This window comes from Lolium rigidum, chromosome 2, assembly GCF_022539505.1.
Source record: "Lolium rigidum isolate FL_2022 chromosome 2, APGP_CSIRO_Lrig_0.1, whole genome shotgun sequence".
NCBI classification, from domain to species: Eukaryota; Viridiplantae; Streptophyta; class Magnoliopsida; order Poales; family Poaceae; genus Lolium; species Lolium rigidum.
Window position 1 is genome coordinate 278,039,024 of NC_061509.1, and position 16,918 is coordinate 278,055,941.

Sequence of the window (16,918 nt, forward strand, 5' to 3'; positions counted from 1 at the left end):
TTGGGATGCTCAATTGAGCATAGCTGTTGACTAAATAGCTCCATCCCTTGATGGAATGCTTCTGGATACAATCATATATGATTTATTTACTTATCTGTGATGTAATTCCTTGATTTGATTAACTGTGGAGCAATTATTGTTTATATGTGGCTATTTCCTTAACTGCTTCCTACTCTGCTGTTCAGTGATGCTTTAGCATGCATTGGCTTGCTCTAGCAAGCTTCTGATGATCATATGATCATCAGTTGCTTGCAAATGATGCTTTTTAATAACTGTGCCTCACTTATTGCTCATCCTGTGCTGTGTGGGCATCACACAGACTTAGCCTGGTGTGTGCTGGTGCTGGCTTAAGCATCAGCTGTTGCTTGCAATGATCCATTGGATCCACTGCAAGGCTCTGGTATATCAATTACTTGTGTACATTATTTATCTGTGTAGCTTGGCAAGATTTATTTGATAAATGAGATGAACTGTTTCTGCAGTTATGATTCTTTAATTCAATTGACTTGAGCTAGAGGGATGCCAACACTTGTTGTGTACCCTAGCCCTCCTTTTGAACCCTACTGGGTGATGATATTTGTGCATGGCTTCTTTGTTGGGATTGGTTAAGTGGTTGAGGTGGCCTTGACAGCAATTCTTTGCTGTTAAGGTAGCTCCCACCCTTGTTGGCTAGCTGTGGCTCACTGGATGCTTTCTGGGTGATCCTTTTGTTGGATTGCCAGTAGCTTTTGATGTTGAAATCAAATAGACAATGATTTGTCTAAACTCTGATGGTTAATGAACCATTTAGTTCTAGGTGAATTGGAATGGCTAGTTAGGGATTAAATCCTTGTTGGATTTCTCTGGTTGTGTCACTGTGTTGACACAACCAGTGTTTCCTGGATGATATCCTTCTGGTTATTCTTCATTTGCTTGCACCAAATGGCTGGATAGCCAGATGATGATACAAGCAGAGTTTCTACCCTTCTGTGCTCTTGTGATGCAAAGCATGCTTAGTTATGAGCAAGACATGATCTTGCTCAGGCTGTTGGGTGTATACCCCACTCCAGCTCCTAGAAAAGTTGTTGGTGTAGAGGTTTTGCTTCTGGTTGATTTCTGTGCTTGCCCTGCTCCTCCTAGTGGCTTGTGCTTGATCTACTTCATGGTTTGATGCTGTGATGATTTGAGCAGGTTGGACAACGATCGTTGTTCTTCCTGTTCTTTGTGTTCTTGATTTGCTGGTGACTTACCCAGTGAAGCCTGTCGATGGATGAGCTAGTTCTGGCGGTGGAAAAGGTTTTATACCACCCTTCCTTTGCTCTCCTGGTCGACAGCTTGGCCTGGCCACCCTTGGTGACTCCTCTCTGTGCTTGTGTGTTGTTCAGCATGCACACATGCAGTGTGAGCTGCCTGTGTGTGTGTGTGTGCCTGATGCTTTGCACTTGGCTGTGAGAGGATCAGCTCGGCAGCTTTGGTCATATCCTCTTGTGTTTGTTGTGTTTGTGTGCAGGGATCAAGATGATGATCAAATGGACATGAAGATCATCAAGCTCAAGACTAAATGAATATTAGCTTGTAGTTTTAGGATAGATCAATATATTGTACTTTTCTTTTCTTTTCTTTTTCTATTTTTCCAATTCTTGTAATGTGTTGTATTATTTCTTTATTTCAATTGTGAATATTGTAAAGACAATGTATATTGTGTGATAATCAATAAAGCTCAAGGTTTTCTCTAATGAGCTTTACTTATTGTTTGTATTATTCATAATGTGTATTATTTATTGTTTACTTAATGAATTTCCTCACAATTGGAATATAGGGTATTTATTTAATGTTTGAATTTTAGATTCAAATTCAACTTTGGGGTTGAATTCAATCATACAACTTGAATTTGAATTCAATCATGCAACTTAAGTTTGTGATGCAATATCTCTTCTCTCTTCTCCAAAACCCTAATTTAGTTGAATAAGAGCAAGTTTGTCGCACTCTCGAAACCCTAACCCTGTAAGGTGTCGAGAGAGAAACTTGTCCCCCTTCGATGCAATTTTGTTTTAAAAGCGCGAAATTTCCCCAGAATTTACGATGCAATGCACATCCCTTTCTAAAATCTACCCCTCGATCGTCTCTAAACCTGGGACATTACAGCCACCAACAACCTTCACGTGGTCCTTGACTCCTACTAGTTCGATAACCTTGGTTTCTTACTGATGACCCACAAGTATAGGGGATCGCAACAGTCTTCGAGGGAAGTATTACCCAATTTATTGATTCGACACAAGGGGAGACAAAGAATAATTGAAAGCCTTAACAGCGGAGTTGTCAATTTAGTTGCACCTGGAAACAGACTTGCTCGCAAGAGTTTATCAGTAGTAACAGTTTTATAGCAGTAGCAGTAGTGAAATAACAGCAGCAGAGTAACAAAGACAGCAGTAGTGATTTTAGTAAACAACAGGATTAAAATACTGTAGGCACGGGGACGGATGACGGGCGTTGCATGGATGAGAGAAACTCATGTAACAATCATAGCAGGGCATTTGCAGATAATAATAAAACGGTATCCAAGTACTAATCAATCAATAGGCATGTGTTCCAATTATAGTCGTGCGTGCTCGCAATGAGAAACTTGCACAATATCTTTTGTCCTACCAGCCGGTGGCAGCCGGGCCTCAAGGGAAACTACTGGATATTAAGGTACTCCTTTTAATAGAGTACCGGAGCAAAGCATTAACACTCCGTGAACACATGTGATCCTCACATCGCTACCATTCCCTCCGGTTGTCCCGATTTCTGTCACTTCGGGGCCATTGGTTCCGGACAGCGACATGTGTATACAACTTGCAGGTAAGATCATAAACAACGAATATCTTCATGAATCAATAACATGTTCAGATCTGAGATCATGGCACTCGGGCCCTAGTGACAAGCATTAAGCATAACAAGTTGCAACAATATCGATAGAATGTACCATCTCACGGACACTAGGCACTATGCCCTAACAATCGTATGCTATTACATGACCAATCTCATCCAATCCCTACCATCCCCTTCGGCCTACAGAGGGAATTACTCACACATGGATCGGGAAACATTGAGGAGCTGATGAAGCAGGCGTTGGCGGTTGATGGCGGCGATGATCTCCTCAATCCCCGTCCGGCGAGTGCGAACGGAGACTTCGGCTCCCGCGATGGAGTTTCGCGACGTGGCAGCGTTCGGAAGGTTCCGGCGACTTCGACTTCTCCCAGTGCGTTTTTAGGTCGAGGCGAATAAGTAGTCCGAAGGAGGGCGTCGGAGGCCGGCCGAGGGCACATCACAGGCCGCGCGGCCCCACAGGACTACGCCGCCCTATGGTGTGGGACCTCAGGCCTCCACTTGATTTGTCCTTCGCTGCCCAGAAATCAGGGAAAATAGGGCCTTTCGTCAAAATCCCGAGGTTTTTCCTGAAAGTTGGATTTCTGCACAAAAACGAGACACCAGAACAGTTCACTAGAGGTGTCTCTGCCATAAGACGAACAGCATGTTGGGTGAACAAATTACAGTTGGGCAATTGACAAATAAAGAGAGCATGACAATGCACATACATATCATGATGAGTATAGTGAGATTTAATTGGGCATTACGACAAAGTACATAGACCGCCATCCAACTGCATCTATGCCTAAAAAGTCCACCTTCAGAGTTATCATCCGAACCCCTCCAGTATTAAGTTGCAAAGCAACAGACAATTGCATTAAGTATGGTGCGTAATGTAATCAACAACTACATCCTTAGACATAGCATCAATGTTTTATCCCTAGTGGCAACAAGCACAACACAACCTTAGAACTTTCCGTCACTCGTCCCAGGTGTCAATGCGGGCATGAACCCACTATCGAGCATAAGTACTCCCTCTTGGAGTTAAAAGCATCTACTTGGCCAGAGCATCTACTAGTAACGGAGAGCATGCAAGATCATAAATAACACATAAGCATAACTTTGATAATCAACATAACAAGTATTCTCTATTCATCGGATCCCAACAAACGCAACATATAGAATTACATATAGATGATCTTGATCATGATAGGCAGCTCACAAGATCCGACAATGATAGCACAATGGGGAGAAGACAACCATCTAGCTACTGCTATGGACCCATAGTCCAGGGGTAGACTACTCACTCATCACTCCGGAGGCGACCATGGCGGTGTAGAGTCCTCCGGGAGATGATTCCCCTCTCCGGCGAGGTGCCGGAGGCGATCTCCTGGATCCCCCGAGATGGGATCGGCGGCGACGGCGTCTCAGTAAGGTTTTCCGTATCGTGGCTCTCGGTACTGGAAGTTTCGTCACGGAGGCTTTAAGTAGGCGGAAGGGCAAGTCGAGAGGGGGCACAGGGGCCCCGGATGACGGGCGGCGCGGCCAAGGGGGGGCCGCGCCGCCCTAGGGTTTGGCTCCCCTGTGGCCCCACTTCGTTTCGTCTTCGGACTTCCGGAAGCTTCGTGAGAAAATAGGCCTCCGGGCTTTTATTTCGTCCAATTCCGAGAATATTTCTTTACTAGGATTTCTGAAACCAAAAACAGCGAGAAAACAACAGAATCGGCACTTCGGCATCTTGTTAATAGGTTAGTTCCGAAAATGCACGAATATGACATAAAGTGTGCATAAAACATGTAGATAACATCAATAATGTGGCATGGAACACAAGAAATTATCGATACGTTGGAGACGTATCAGCATCCCCAAGCTTAGTTCCGCTCGTCCCGAGCAGGTAAAACGATAACAAAGATAATTTCGGAGTGACATGCCATCATAAACTTGATCATACTATTTGTAAAGCATATGTAGAGAATGCAGCGATCAAAACAATGTGTATGACATGAGTAAACAAGTGAATCATAAAGCAAAGACTTTTCATGAATAGCACTTCAAGACAAGCATCAATAAGTCTTGCATAAGAGTTAACTCATAAAGCAATAATTCAAAGTAAAGGTATTGAAGCAACACAAAAGAAGATTAAGTTTCAGCGGTTGCTTTCAACTTGTAACATATATATCTCATGGATATTGTCAACATAGAGTAATATAATAAGTGCAATATGCAAATATGTAAGAATCAATGCACAGTTCACACAAGTGTTTGCTTCTTGAGATGGAGAGAAATAGGTGAACTGACTCAACATTGAAAGTAAAAGAATGGTCCTCATAGAGGAAAAGCATCGATTGCTATATTTGTGCTAGAGCTTTGATTTTGAAAACATGAAACAATTTTGTCAACGGTAGTAATAAAGCATATGCATCATGTAAATTATATCTTATAAGTTGCAAGCCTCATGCATAGTGTACCAATAGTGCCCGCACCTTGTCCTAATTAGCTTGGACTACCTGGATTATCACCGCAATACATATGCTTTAACCAAGTTTCACAAAGGGGTACCTCTATGCCGCCTGTACAAAGGTCTAAGGAGAAAGCTCGCATTTGGATTTCTCGCTTTTGATTATTCTCAACTTAGACATCCATACCGGGACAACATAGACAACGGATAATGGACTCCTCTTTTAATGCTTTAAGCATTTGACAACAATTAATTCTTTTCTCATTAGAGATTTGAGGATATTTGTCCAAAACTGAAACTTCCACCATGAATCATGGCTTTAGTTAGCGGCCCAATGTTCTTCTCTCACAATATGCATGCTCAAACCATTCAACTCAGTGTAGATCGCCCTTACTTCGGACAAGACGAACATGCATAGCAACTCACATGAAATTCAACAATGAGTTGATGGCGTTCCCCGATAAACATGGTTATCGCACAACAAGCAACTTAATAAGAGATAAAGTGCATAATTACATATTCAATACCACAATAGTTTTTAAGCTATTTGTCCCATGAGCTATATATTGCAAAGGTGAATGATGGAATTTTAAAGGTAGCACTCAAGCAATTTACTTTGGAATGGCGGGAAAATACCATGTAGTATAGGTAGGTATGGTGGACACAAATGGCATAGTGGTTGGCTCAAGTATTTTGGATGCATGAGAAGTATTCCCTCTCGATACAAGGTTTAGGCTAGCAAGGCTTATTTGAAACAAACACAAGGATAAACGGTACAGCAAAACTCACATAAAAGACATATTGTAAACATTATAAGACTCTACACCGTCTTCCTTGTTGTTCAAACTCAAAACTAGAAATTATCTAGACCTTAGAGAAACCAAATATGCAAACCAAATTTTAGCATGCTCTATGTATTTCTTCATTAATGGGTGCAAAGCATATGATGCAAGAGCTTAAACATGAGCACAACAATTGCCAAGTATCACATTACCCAAGACATTTATAGCAATTACTACATGTATCATTTTCCAATTCCAACCATATAACAATTTAACGAAGGAGAAACTTCGCCATGAATACTATGAGTAGAAACCAAGGACATATTTGTCCATATGCTACAGCGGAGCGTGTATCTCTCCCATAAAGTGAATGCTAGGATCCATTTTATTCAAACAAAACAAAAACAAAAACAAACCGACGCTCCAAGAAAAAGCACATAAGATGTGGCCGAATAAAAATATAGTTTCGGGGAGGAACCCGATAATTTGTCGATGAAGAAGGGGATGCCTTGGGCATCCCCAAGCTTAGACGCTTGAGTCTTCTTGATATATGCAGGGGTGAACCACCGGGTGCATCCCCAAGCTTAGAGCTTTCACTCTCCTTGATCATGTTGCATCATACTCCTCTCTTGATCCTTGAAAACTTCCTCCACACCAAACTCGAAACAACTCATTAGAGGGTTAGTGCACAATATAAATTGACATATTCAGAGGTGACACAATCATTCTTAACACTTCTGGACATTGCATAATGCTACTGGACATTAGTGGATCAAAGAAATTCATCCAACATAGCGAAAGAGGCAATGCGAAATAAAAGGCAGAATCTGTCAAAACAGAACAGTTCGTATTGACGAATTTTAAAATGGCACCAGACTTGCTCAAACGAAAATGCTCAAATTGAATGAAAGTTGCGTACATATCTGAGGATCATGCTCGTAAATTGGCGTAATTTTCTGAGCTACCTACAGGGAGGTGGACCCAGATTCGTGACAGCAAAGAAATCTGGAACTGCGCAGTAATCCAAATCTAGTACTTACTTTTCTATCAACGGCTTAACTTGGCACAACAAAACTCAAAACTAAGATAAGGAGAGGTTGCTACAGTAGTAAACAACTTCCAAGACACAAAATAAAAACAAAGTACTGTAGGTAAAAACATGGGTTGTCTCCCATAAGCGCTTTTCTTTAACGCCTTTCAGCTAGGCGCGAAAGTGTGTATCAAGTAACATCGAGAGATGAAGCATCAACGTTATTACCAGGGGTGTTGGGAGTTTTATCAATTTTAGGCCTATAGTAATTCTTTGGTTTAGGCACCTTAGAGACATACATGAATTTTTGCTCCTTACCCACATAAGCTTTCTCATTAAATTTAAAAGAAGAAAAAGTTGAACTCAATTTTCCCATAGCTTCTTCAAGTTTACCAATTCTATGGGTTTGATTATCATGGATAGCGCAAGTTTCTAGAGTAGCAATTCTTTCATTAATTCCTCCTAGGATTTTATCAAGTTTATCAGTATTATCAAGTAATATTTCCAATTTAGTTTCAACACTACAATTTTTCTCTATGGTTTCCAATTTTTTCATAACATCCTCAAGGGAGGTTTCAATTTTAGTTTCATTAACAGGTGGTGTTCCAAATAAACTCTCAATAATGCAACTAGCTTCTAGAGCGGGAGCGCCTAGGAAGTTACCTCCCGCGAGACAATCAAGAACATATCTATTCCAGCTAGAGATACCAACATAAAAGTTCCTGAGTAGGATAGTGGTGGAGTGTTTCTTAGTGCACCTATTATGGGCATCACTAATTCTATACCAAGCATCTTTTAAACATTCTCCCCCTTGTTGCTTAAATGAACGAACTTCAACTTCAGGATTACTCATTTTAGCAATAGTAAATAAAGCGAACTAGATAAAGTAAATGCAAGTAAACTAATTTTTTTTGTGTTTTCGATATAGCAAACAAGATAGCAAATAAAGTAAAACTAGCAACTAATTTTTTTGTATTTTGATTTAGTGCAGCAAACAAAGTAGTAAATAAAACTAAGCAAGACAAAAACAAAGTAAAGAGATTGAGAAGTGGAGACTCCCCTTGCAGCGTGTCTTGATCTCCCCGACAACGGCGCCGTGAAAATATGCTTGATGGCGTGTATTTCACACGTTCGTTGGGCAACCCCAAGAGGAAGGTATGATGAGCACAGCAGCAAGTTTTCCCTCGGAAAGAAACCAAGGTTTATCGAACCAGGAGGAGCCAAGAAGCACGTTGAAGGTTGATGGCGGCGGGATGTAGTGCGGCGCAACACCGGAGATTCCGGCGCCAACGTGGAACCCGCACAACACAACCAAAGTACTTTGCCCCAACGAAACAGGTGAGGTTGTCAATCTCACCGGCTTGCTGTAACAAAGGATTAACCGTATTGTGTGGAAGATGATTGTTTGCAGAGAAAACAGTAAAAACAAGTATTGCGATAGATTGTATTTCAAGTAAAGAGAATTGGACCGGGGTCCACAGTTCACTAGAGGTGTCTCTCCCATAAGACGAACAAGCATGTTGGGTGAACAAATTACAGTTGGGCAATTGACAAATAAAGAGAGCATGACAATGCACATACATATCATGATGAGTATAGTGAGATTTAATTGGGCATTACGACAAAGTACATAGACCGCCATCCAACTCGCATCTATGCCTAAAAAGTCCACCTTCGAGTTATCATCCGAACCCCTCCAGTATTAAGTTGCAAAGCAACAGACAATTGCATTAAGTATGGTGCGTAATGTAATCAACAACTACATCCTTAGACATAGCATCAATGTTTTATCCCTAGTGGCAACAGACACAACACAACCTTAGAACTTTCCATCACTCGTCCCGGTGTCAATGCAGGCATGAACCCACTATCGAGCATAAGTACTCCCTCTTGGAGTTAAAAGCATCTACTTGGCCGGAGCATCTACTAGTAACGGAGAGCATGCAAGATCATAAATAACACATAAGCATAACTTTGATAATCAACATAACAAGTATTCTCTATTCATCGGATCCCAACAAACGCAACATATAGAATTACATATAGATGATCTTGATCATGATAGGCAGCTCACAAGATCCGACAATGATAGCACAATGGGGAGAAGACAACCATCTAGCTACTGCTATGGACCCATAGTCCAGGGGTAGACTACTCACTCATCACTCCGGAGGCGACCATGGCGGTGTAGAGTCCTCCGGGAGATGATTCCCCTCTCCGGCAGGGTGCCGGAGGCGATCTCCGGGATCCCCCGAGATGGGATCGGCGGCGACGGCGTCTCGGTAAGGTTTTCCGTATCGTGGCTCTCGGTACCGGAAGTTTCGTCACGGAGGCTTTAAGTAGGCGGAAGGGCAAGTCGAGAGGGGGCACGGGGGCCCCGGATGACAGGGCGGCGCGGCCAAGGGGGGCCGCGCCGCCCTAGGGTTTGGCTCCCCCGTGGCCCCACTTCGTTTCGTCTTCGGACTTCCGGAAGCTTCGTGAGAAAATAGGCCTCCGGGCTTTTATTTCGTCCAATTCCGAGAATATTTCTTTACTAGGATTTCTGAAACCAAAAACAGCAGAAAACAAGAATCGGCACTTCGGCATCTTGTTAATAGGTTAGTTCCGGAAAATGCACGAATATGACATAAAGTGTGCATAAAACATGTAGATAACATCAATAATGTGGCATGGAACACAAGAAATTATCGATACGTTGGAGACGTATCAGCATCCCCAAGCTTAGTTCTCGCTCGTCCCGAGCAGGTAAAACGATAACAAAGATAATTTCTGGAGTGACATGCCATCATAAACTTGATCATACTATTTGTAAAGCATATGTAGAGAATGCAGCGATCAAAACAATGTGTATGACATGAGTAAACAAGTGAATCATAAAGCAAAGACTTTTCATGAATAGCACTTCAAGACAAGCATCAATAAGTCTTGCATAAGAGTTAACTCATAAAGCAATAATTCAAAGTAAAGGTATTGAAGCAACACAAAAGAAGATTAAGTTTCAGCGGTTGCTTTCAACTTGTAACATGTATATCTCATGGATATTGTCAACATAGAGTAATATAATAAGTGCAATAAGCAAGTATGTAGGAATCAATGCACAGTTCACACAAGTGTTTGCTTCTTGAGGTGGAGAGAAATAGGTGAACTGACTCAACATTGAAAGTAAAAGAATGGTCCTCATAGAGGAAAAGCATCGATTGCTATATTTGTGCTAGAGCTTTGATTTTGAAAACATGAAACAATTTTGTCAACGGTAGTAATAAAGCATATGCATCATGTAAATTATATCTTATAAGTTGCAAGCCTCATGCATAGTGTACCAATAGTGCTCGCACCTTGTCCTAATTAGCTTGGACTACCCGGATTATCACCGCAATACATATGCTTTAACCAAGTTTCACAAAGGGGTACCTCTATGCCGCCTGTACAAAGGTCTAAGGAGAAAGCTCGCATTTGGATTTCTCGCTTTTGATTATTCTCAACTTAGACATCCATACCGGGACAACATAGACAACAGATAATGGACTCCTCTTTTAATGCTTTAAGCATTTGACAACAATTAATTCTTTTCTCATTAGAGATTTGAGGATGTTTGTCCAAAACTGAAACTTCCACCATGAATCATGGCTTTAGTTAGCGGCCCAATGTTCTTCTCTCACAATATGCATGCTCAAACCATTCAACTCAGTGTAGATCGCCCTTACTTCGTACAAGACGAACATGCATAGCAACTCACATGAAATTCAACAATGAGTTGATGGCGTTCCCCAGCAAACATGGTTATCGCACAACAAGCAACTTAATAAGAGATAAAGTGCATAATTACATATTCAATACCACAATAGTTTTTAAGCTATTTGTCCCATGAGCTATATATTGCAAAGGTGAATGATGGAATTTTAAAGGTAGCACTCAAGCAATTTACTTTGGAATGGCGGGAAAATACCATGTAGTATAGGTAGGTATGGTGGACACAAATGGCATAGTGGTTGGCTCAAGTATTTTGGATGCATGAGAAGTATTCCCTCTCGATACAAGGTTTAGGCTAGCAAGGCTTATTTGAAACAAACACAAGGATGAACGGTACAGCAAAACTCACATAAAAGACATATTTAAAGCATTATAAGACTCTACACCGTCTTCCTTGTTGTTCAAACTCAATACTAGAAATTATCTAGACCTTAGAGAAACCAAATATGCAAACCAAATTTTAGCATGCTCTATGTATTTCTTCATTAATGGGTGCAAAGCATATGATGCAAGAGCTTAAACATGAGCACAACAATTGCCAAGTATCACATTACCCAAGACATTTATAGCAATTACTACATGTATCATTTTCCAATTCCAACCATATAACAATTTAACGAAGGAGAAACTTCGCCATGAATACTATGAGTAGAAACCAAGGACATATTTGTCCATATGCTACAGCGGAGTGTGTATCTCTCCCATAAAGTGAATGCTAGGATCCATTTTATTCAAACAAAACAAAAACAAAAACAAACCGACGCTCCAAGAAAAAGCACATAAGATGTGGCCGAATAAAAATATAGTTTCAGGGGAGGAACCTGATAATTTGTCGATGAAGAAGGGGATGCCTTGGGCATCCCCAAGCTTAGACGCTTGAGTCTTCTTGATATATGCAGGGGTGAACCACCGGGTGCATCCCCAAGCTTAGAGCTTTCACTCTCCTTGATCATGTTGCATCATACTCCTCTCTTGATCCTTGAAAACTTCCTCCACACCAAACTCGAAACAACTCATTAGAGGGTTAGTGCACAATATAAATTGACATATTCAGAGGTGACACAATCATTCTTAACACTTCTGGACATTGCATAATGCTACTGGACATTAGTGGATCAAAGAAATTCATCCAACATAGCGAAAGAGGCAATGCGAAATAAAAGGCAGAATCTGTCAAAACAGAACAGTTCGTATTGACGAATTTTAAAATGGCACCAGACTTGCTCAAATGAAAATGCTCAAATTGAATGAAAGTTGCGTACATATCTGAGGATCATGCACGTAAATTGGCATAATTTTCTGAGCTTCCTGCAGGGCAGTGGGCTCAGATTCGTGACAGCAAAGAAATCTGGAACTGCGCAGTAATCCAAATCTAGTACTTACTTTTCTATCAACGGCTTAACTTGGCACAACAAAACTCAAAACTAAGATAAGGAGAGGTTGCTACAGTAGTAAACAACTTCCAAGACACAAAATAAAAACAAAGTACTGTAGGTAAAAACATGGGTTGTCTCCCATAAGCGCTTTTTTTTAACGCCTTTCAGCTAGGCGCAGAAAGTGTGTATCAAGTAACATCGAGAGATGAAGCATCAACGTTATTACCAGGAGTGTTGGGAGTTTTATCAATTTTAGGCCTATAGTAATTCTTTGGTTTAGGCACCTTAGAGACATACATGAATTTTTGCTCCTTACCCACATAAGCTTTCTCATTAAATTTAAAAGAAGAAAAAGTTGAACTCAATTTTCCCATAGCTTCTTCAAGTTTACCAATTCTATGGGTTTGATTATCATGGATAGCGCAAGTTTCTAGAGTAGCAATTCTTTCATTAATTCCTCCTAGGATTTTATCAAGTTTATCAAGTATTATCAAGTAATATTTCCAATTTAGTTTCAACGCTACAATTTTTCTCTATGGTTTCCAATTTTTTCATAACATCCTCAAGGGAGGTTTCAATTTTAGTTTCATTAACAGGTGGTGTTCCAAATAAACTCTCAATAATGCAACTAGCTTCTAAAGCGGGAGCGCCTAGGAAGTTACCTCCCGCGAGACAATCAAGAACATATCTATTCCAGCCTAGAGATACCAACATAAAAATTCCCGAGTAGGATAGTGGTGGAGTGTTTCTTAGTGCATCTATTATGGGCATCACTAATTCTATACCAAGCATCTTTTAAACATTCTCCCCCTTGTTGCTTAAATGAACGAACTTCAACTTCAGGATTACTCATTTTACCAATAGCAAATAAAGCGAATTAGATAAAGTAAATGCAAGTAAACTAATTTTTTTTGTGTTTTCGATATAGCAAACAAGATAGCAAATAAAGTAAAACTAGCAACTAAATTTTTTTGTATTTTGATTTAGTGCAGCAAACAAAGTAGTAAATAAAACTAAGCAAGACAAAAACAAAGTAAAGAGATTGAGAAGTGGAGACTCCCCTTGCAGCGTGTCTTGATCTCCCCGGCAACGGCGCCGTAAAATATGCTTGATGGCGTGTATTTCACACGTTCGTTGGGCAACCCCAAGAGGAAGGTATGATGAGCACAAGCAGCAAGTTTTCCCTCGTAAAGAAACCAAGGTTTATCGAACCAGGAGGAGCCAAGAAGCACGTTGAAGGTTGATGGCGGCGGGATGTAGTGCGGCGCAACACCGGAGATTCCGGCGCCAACGTGGAACCCGCACAACACAACCAAAGTACTTTGCCCCAACGAAACAGATGAGGTTGTCAATCTCACCGGCTTGCTCGTAACAAAGGATTAACCGTATTGTGTGGAAGATGATTGTTTGCAGAGAAAACAAGTAAAAACAAGTATTGCAGTAGATTGTATTTCAAGTAAAGAGAATTGGACCGGGGTCCACAGCTCACTAGAGGTGTCTCTCCCATAAGACGAACAAGCATGTTGGGTGAACAAATTACAGTTGGGCAATTGACAAATAAAGAGAGCATGACAATGCACATACATATCATGATGAGTATAGTGAGATTTAATTGGGCATTACGACAAAGTACATAGACCGCCATCCAACCGCATCTATGCCTAAAAAGTCCACCTTCAGAGTTATCATCCGAACCCCTCCAGCATTAAGTTGCAAGCAACGGACAATTGCATTAAGTATGGTGCGTAATGTAATCAACAACTACATCCTTAGACATAGCATCAATGTTTTATCCCTAGTGGCAACAGCACAACACAACCTTAGAACTTTCTGTCACTGTCCCAGGTGTCAATGCAGGCATTGTAACGGCCCCGGGTAGGACCCCCTATAGATTTTGTTTGCTCTTTTTCTTCAATGCATCATCATGGCATCATGCATATTTTTGAACTCTAAATTATTTTATTATACTTTATCTTGGTTGCCAAAATTATTCTCTCATTTTCATCCCAAAAACAAAATCTATATTTTTCTAGTATTATTCTGATATCAAAACTATTTTAAAATGCTTTATAACTAAACAGGAAAATAAAGAAAAGAAAACAGTTTTTTAAAATAAAAAAAGGGAGACAAGCCTCCCATCCGGCCAGGCCCAAGTAGGCCCAGCCGGCGGCCTCGTCTCGGCCCGTTAGGGAAAACCCTAGCAAACCCACCGGCCACCCCGGCCATTTTCGCAGTCCACCCCCCGCCGCCGCCCCTACCCTCTTTGCGAAAACCCCCCTGATCCTTTTTCCTTCGCCATCGGGTCCTCCCACCTCTGTCTCTGTCTCTCCTCTGTCCCGACCCCGTCGTCCCCTTTCTCCTCTCCTCGACGCGACCGCAGCGACGCGAGCGCCCGCGCCTCCTCCTCCCTCGCTCCGTCGCCGGCGGTCCCTCCGCGCGGGCCCCTCGCTCCACCTCGACGCGCGCCCCCGTCCGCGAGCCCTTGCTCCACCTCTTCTTTCCAGCCGCCGGCCGCATCGCCTCGTCTCCGTCAAACCCGGCGCGGCCGCCTCCTGAAGGACCTCCACGAGCTCCTGGCTCCCCTCCTCGTGCGCCGGCCGACGCCACCAAGATCTCCACGTGCGCGACCACGTCGGCCTCATCCTCCTTCACGAGCTCGTCCTTCTCCTGCGCCGTGGCTGTGCCGCTGCTCCCTCCGGCCTTCTGCCCGAGCTTGCCGTCGTCGAGCAGGCCTGGTGCCGCAGCTCCACGTCCATGTCTCCTCCTCCGCTCGTCCTCCGTCGCCCGGCAGCATCCTCCAACCTCGCGCACGTCTTCGTCTCGCCTATGTTTTACGTCTTGCCCAACACCTCGTTTGTTCCTTTGCCCGAAAGGGTCACACTTTGCAGGAAATAAAATCTCCGCAAGTAGCTCCGCACCTTGTTCGGCCGCTGCTCGTCTACCTACGCGATTCTTCAATCTGGTGTTGTGTTGCTCGCTCCATGTGAGACACCTGCGAGACACCGCTCGAAGGATCAAGTCCAACATGTGAAGATTGACCCGACGACTTCATGTTCACCATCGACAATTGAAGCCGAAGGCGCCAATACTAGTTCGCCATCGACACCGAAGACCTTCGTCAAGATCTCTTCACGGATCCGAAGATCGAGACCTCCGATACCTCTTTTTCTTCCTCGATCCGGCAACCACCTTTGTTCTCGATACCGTGAGGCCCAAACCCTAACCAACCTATTTTTATAAATGTGCTATCTATATCTTGTTGCATCTCTTATCATATGCATCAACATCATTCATACATGTTGCACCGCATATGTGGTTGTTCGGGGTTAAATAGCGATTCACTAAATAATTAAATATGGAATTATGCGGGATTGTTATGTTGTCTCGGTTCCATTTAATATTGATGTAGCTCACCCCTGCCATGTTGCTATGCTAATCAACCCTTAACTTTGCCGGTAGAAAATGCAACTCCAACCTTAATTTGTTTGTCCGGGGTTCCGACTCCGATTAATTGGATAAGTTGCATCGCATCATAATTGCCATGCCATGCATATCATCTCGAGCATGCTGATTCTTTTGCCGTAGTAGTAAGATGTGCATCCGTTGCTTGTTGTAGCGTTTTGCTTCTTTTCGGATAGGATCACGAAGTGTTGATGTGAGATACGACGAGTTCTCCGACAAGTTCTTCTGCAGCTTTTCACAGGCGAGCCCTCTCTCTTCACCTATTTTACTCTCTCCCTCGCATTGCTATCCTTATGTTGCGCTTCTTTATCGAGTCACGTGTCCTATCCACTTGTTACCATAATAATCCTATATGTATCATTCCTTACCCATAGCCGTTGCTTGATGTTTGAGCCTTGCGAGTCGTAGGCGTGTTTAGGCACTATTGTTATCTCGATCTGATATCGGGATATGTTGGGTTGTTGGGAGGTTATCACATGCTATATCGCTTGTTGGAGATACACATGCTTTACTTATTTGTTAACAACTAAAATTGTAAGCAGAGGCATCCGTGAGCCCCTTTGCGAAAGCATCGGAACTTTGACTCGCTAATGTCCCCTAGGACCCGAGTTCTTGTTATCTGTTCCGAGATTGAGCGCTCTACCCATGCGTGGGGACGATTATTGGGACCCCCCTCACCCATTACCTTTTCTCAAGTCAGTTGAAAAGGGGGCCACAACCTTGGTTTTATTTGCCTATGCCATGTATGCCATGCTTTACTTACTGGTTGCCTTCGGGTGTTTACTTCCTGTTGCCTTCGGGTGTTTATATTCTCATGCTGTACCCCGCGGAACGTTTAGCGAAGCGTGTGGTTTGCACGCCTAGCCGTTAACGCAAACCCTGAGTCCGCTTCGGAGTACGGCCGGACTTCGTCACGGGTAGCTTAGTTGGGTGGCCCCCCTAGACTTTCTTGTTGAACTGGGAACGGTCTTGTTGTGAGACATCCACCTGTCGTAAGTGGGTCGAGCATGCGTATGGTTACATTTGGGCAACCCCTGCAGGGTGTACATCTTATCGATAAGCCGTGTCCGCGGTTATGGACGACTTGGAATTGTATAGCTTGATCATAGAACAACTTACATCGTTATCTTGTTGCTAATAATCTGATAATAACTTGCGTAGTAATATAGCATTACTACAACCGAAACCCAATAAAATTTGTCCACCGTTGAGTGCCTTTTACATTGCCTCT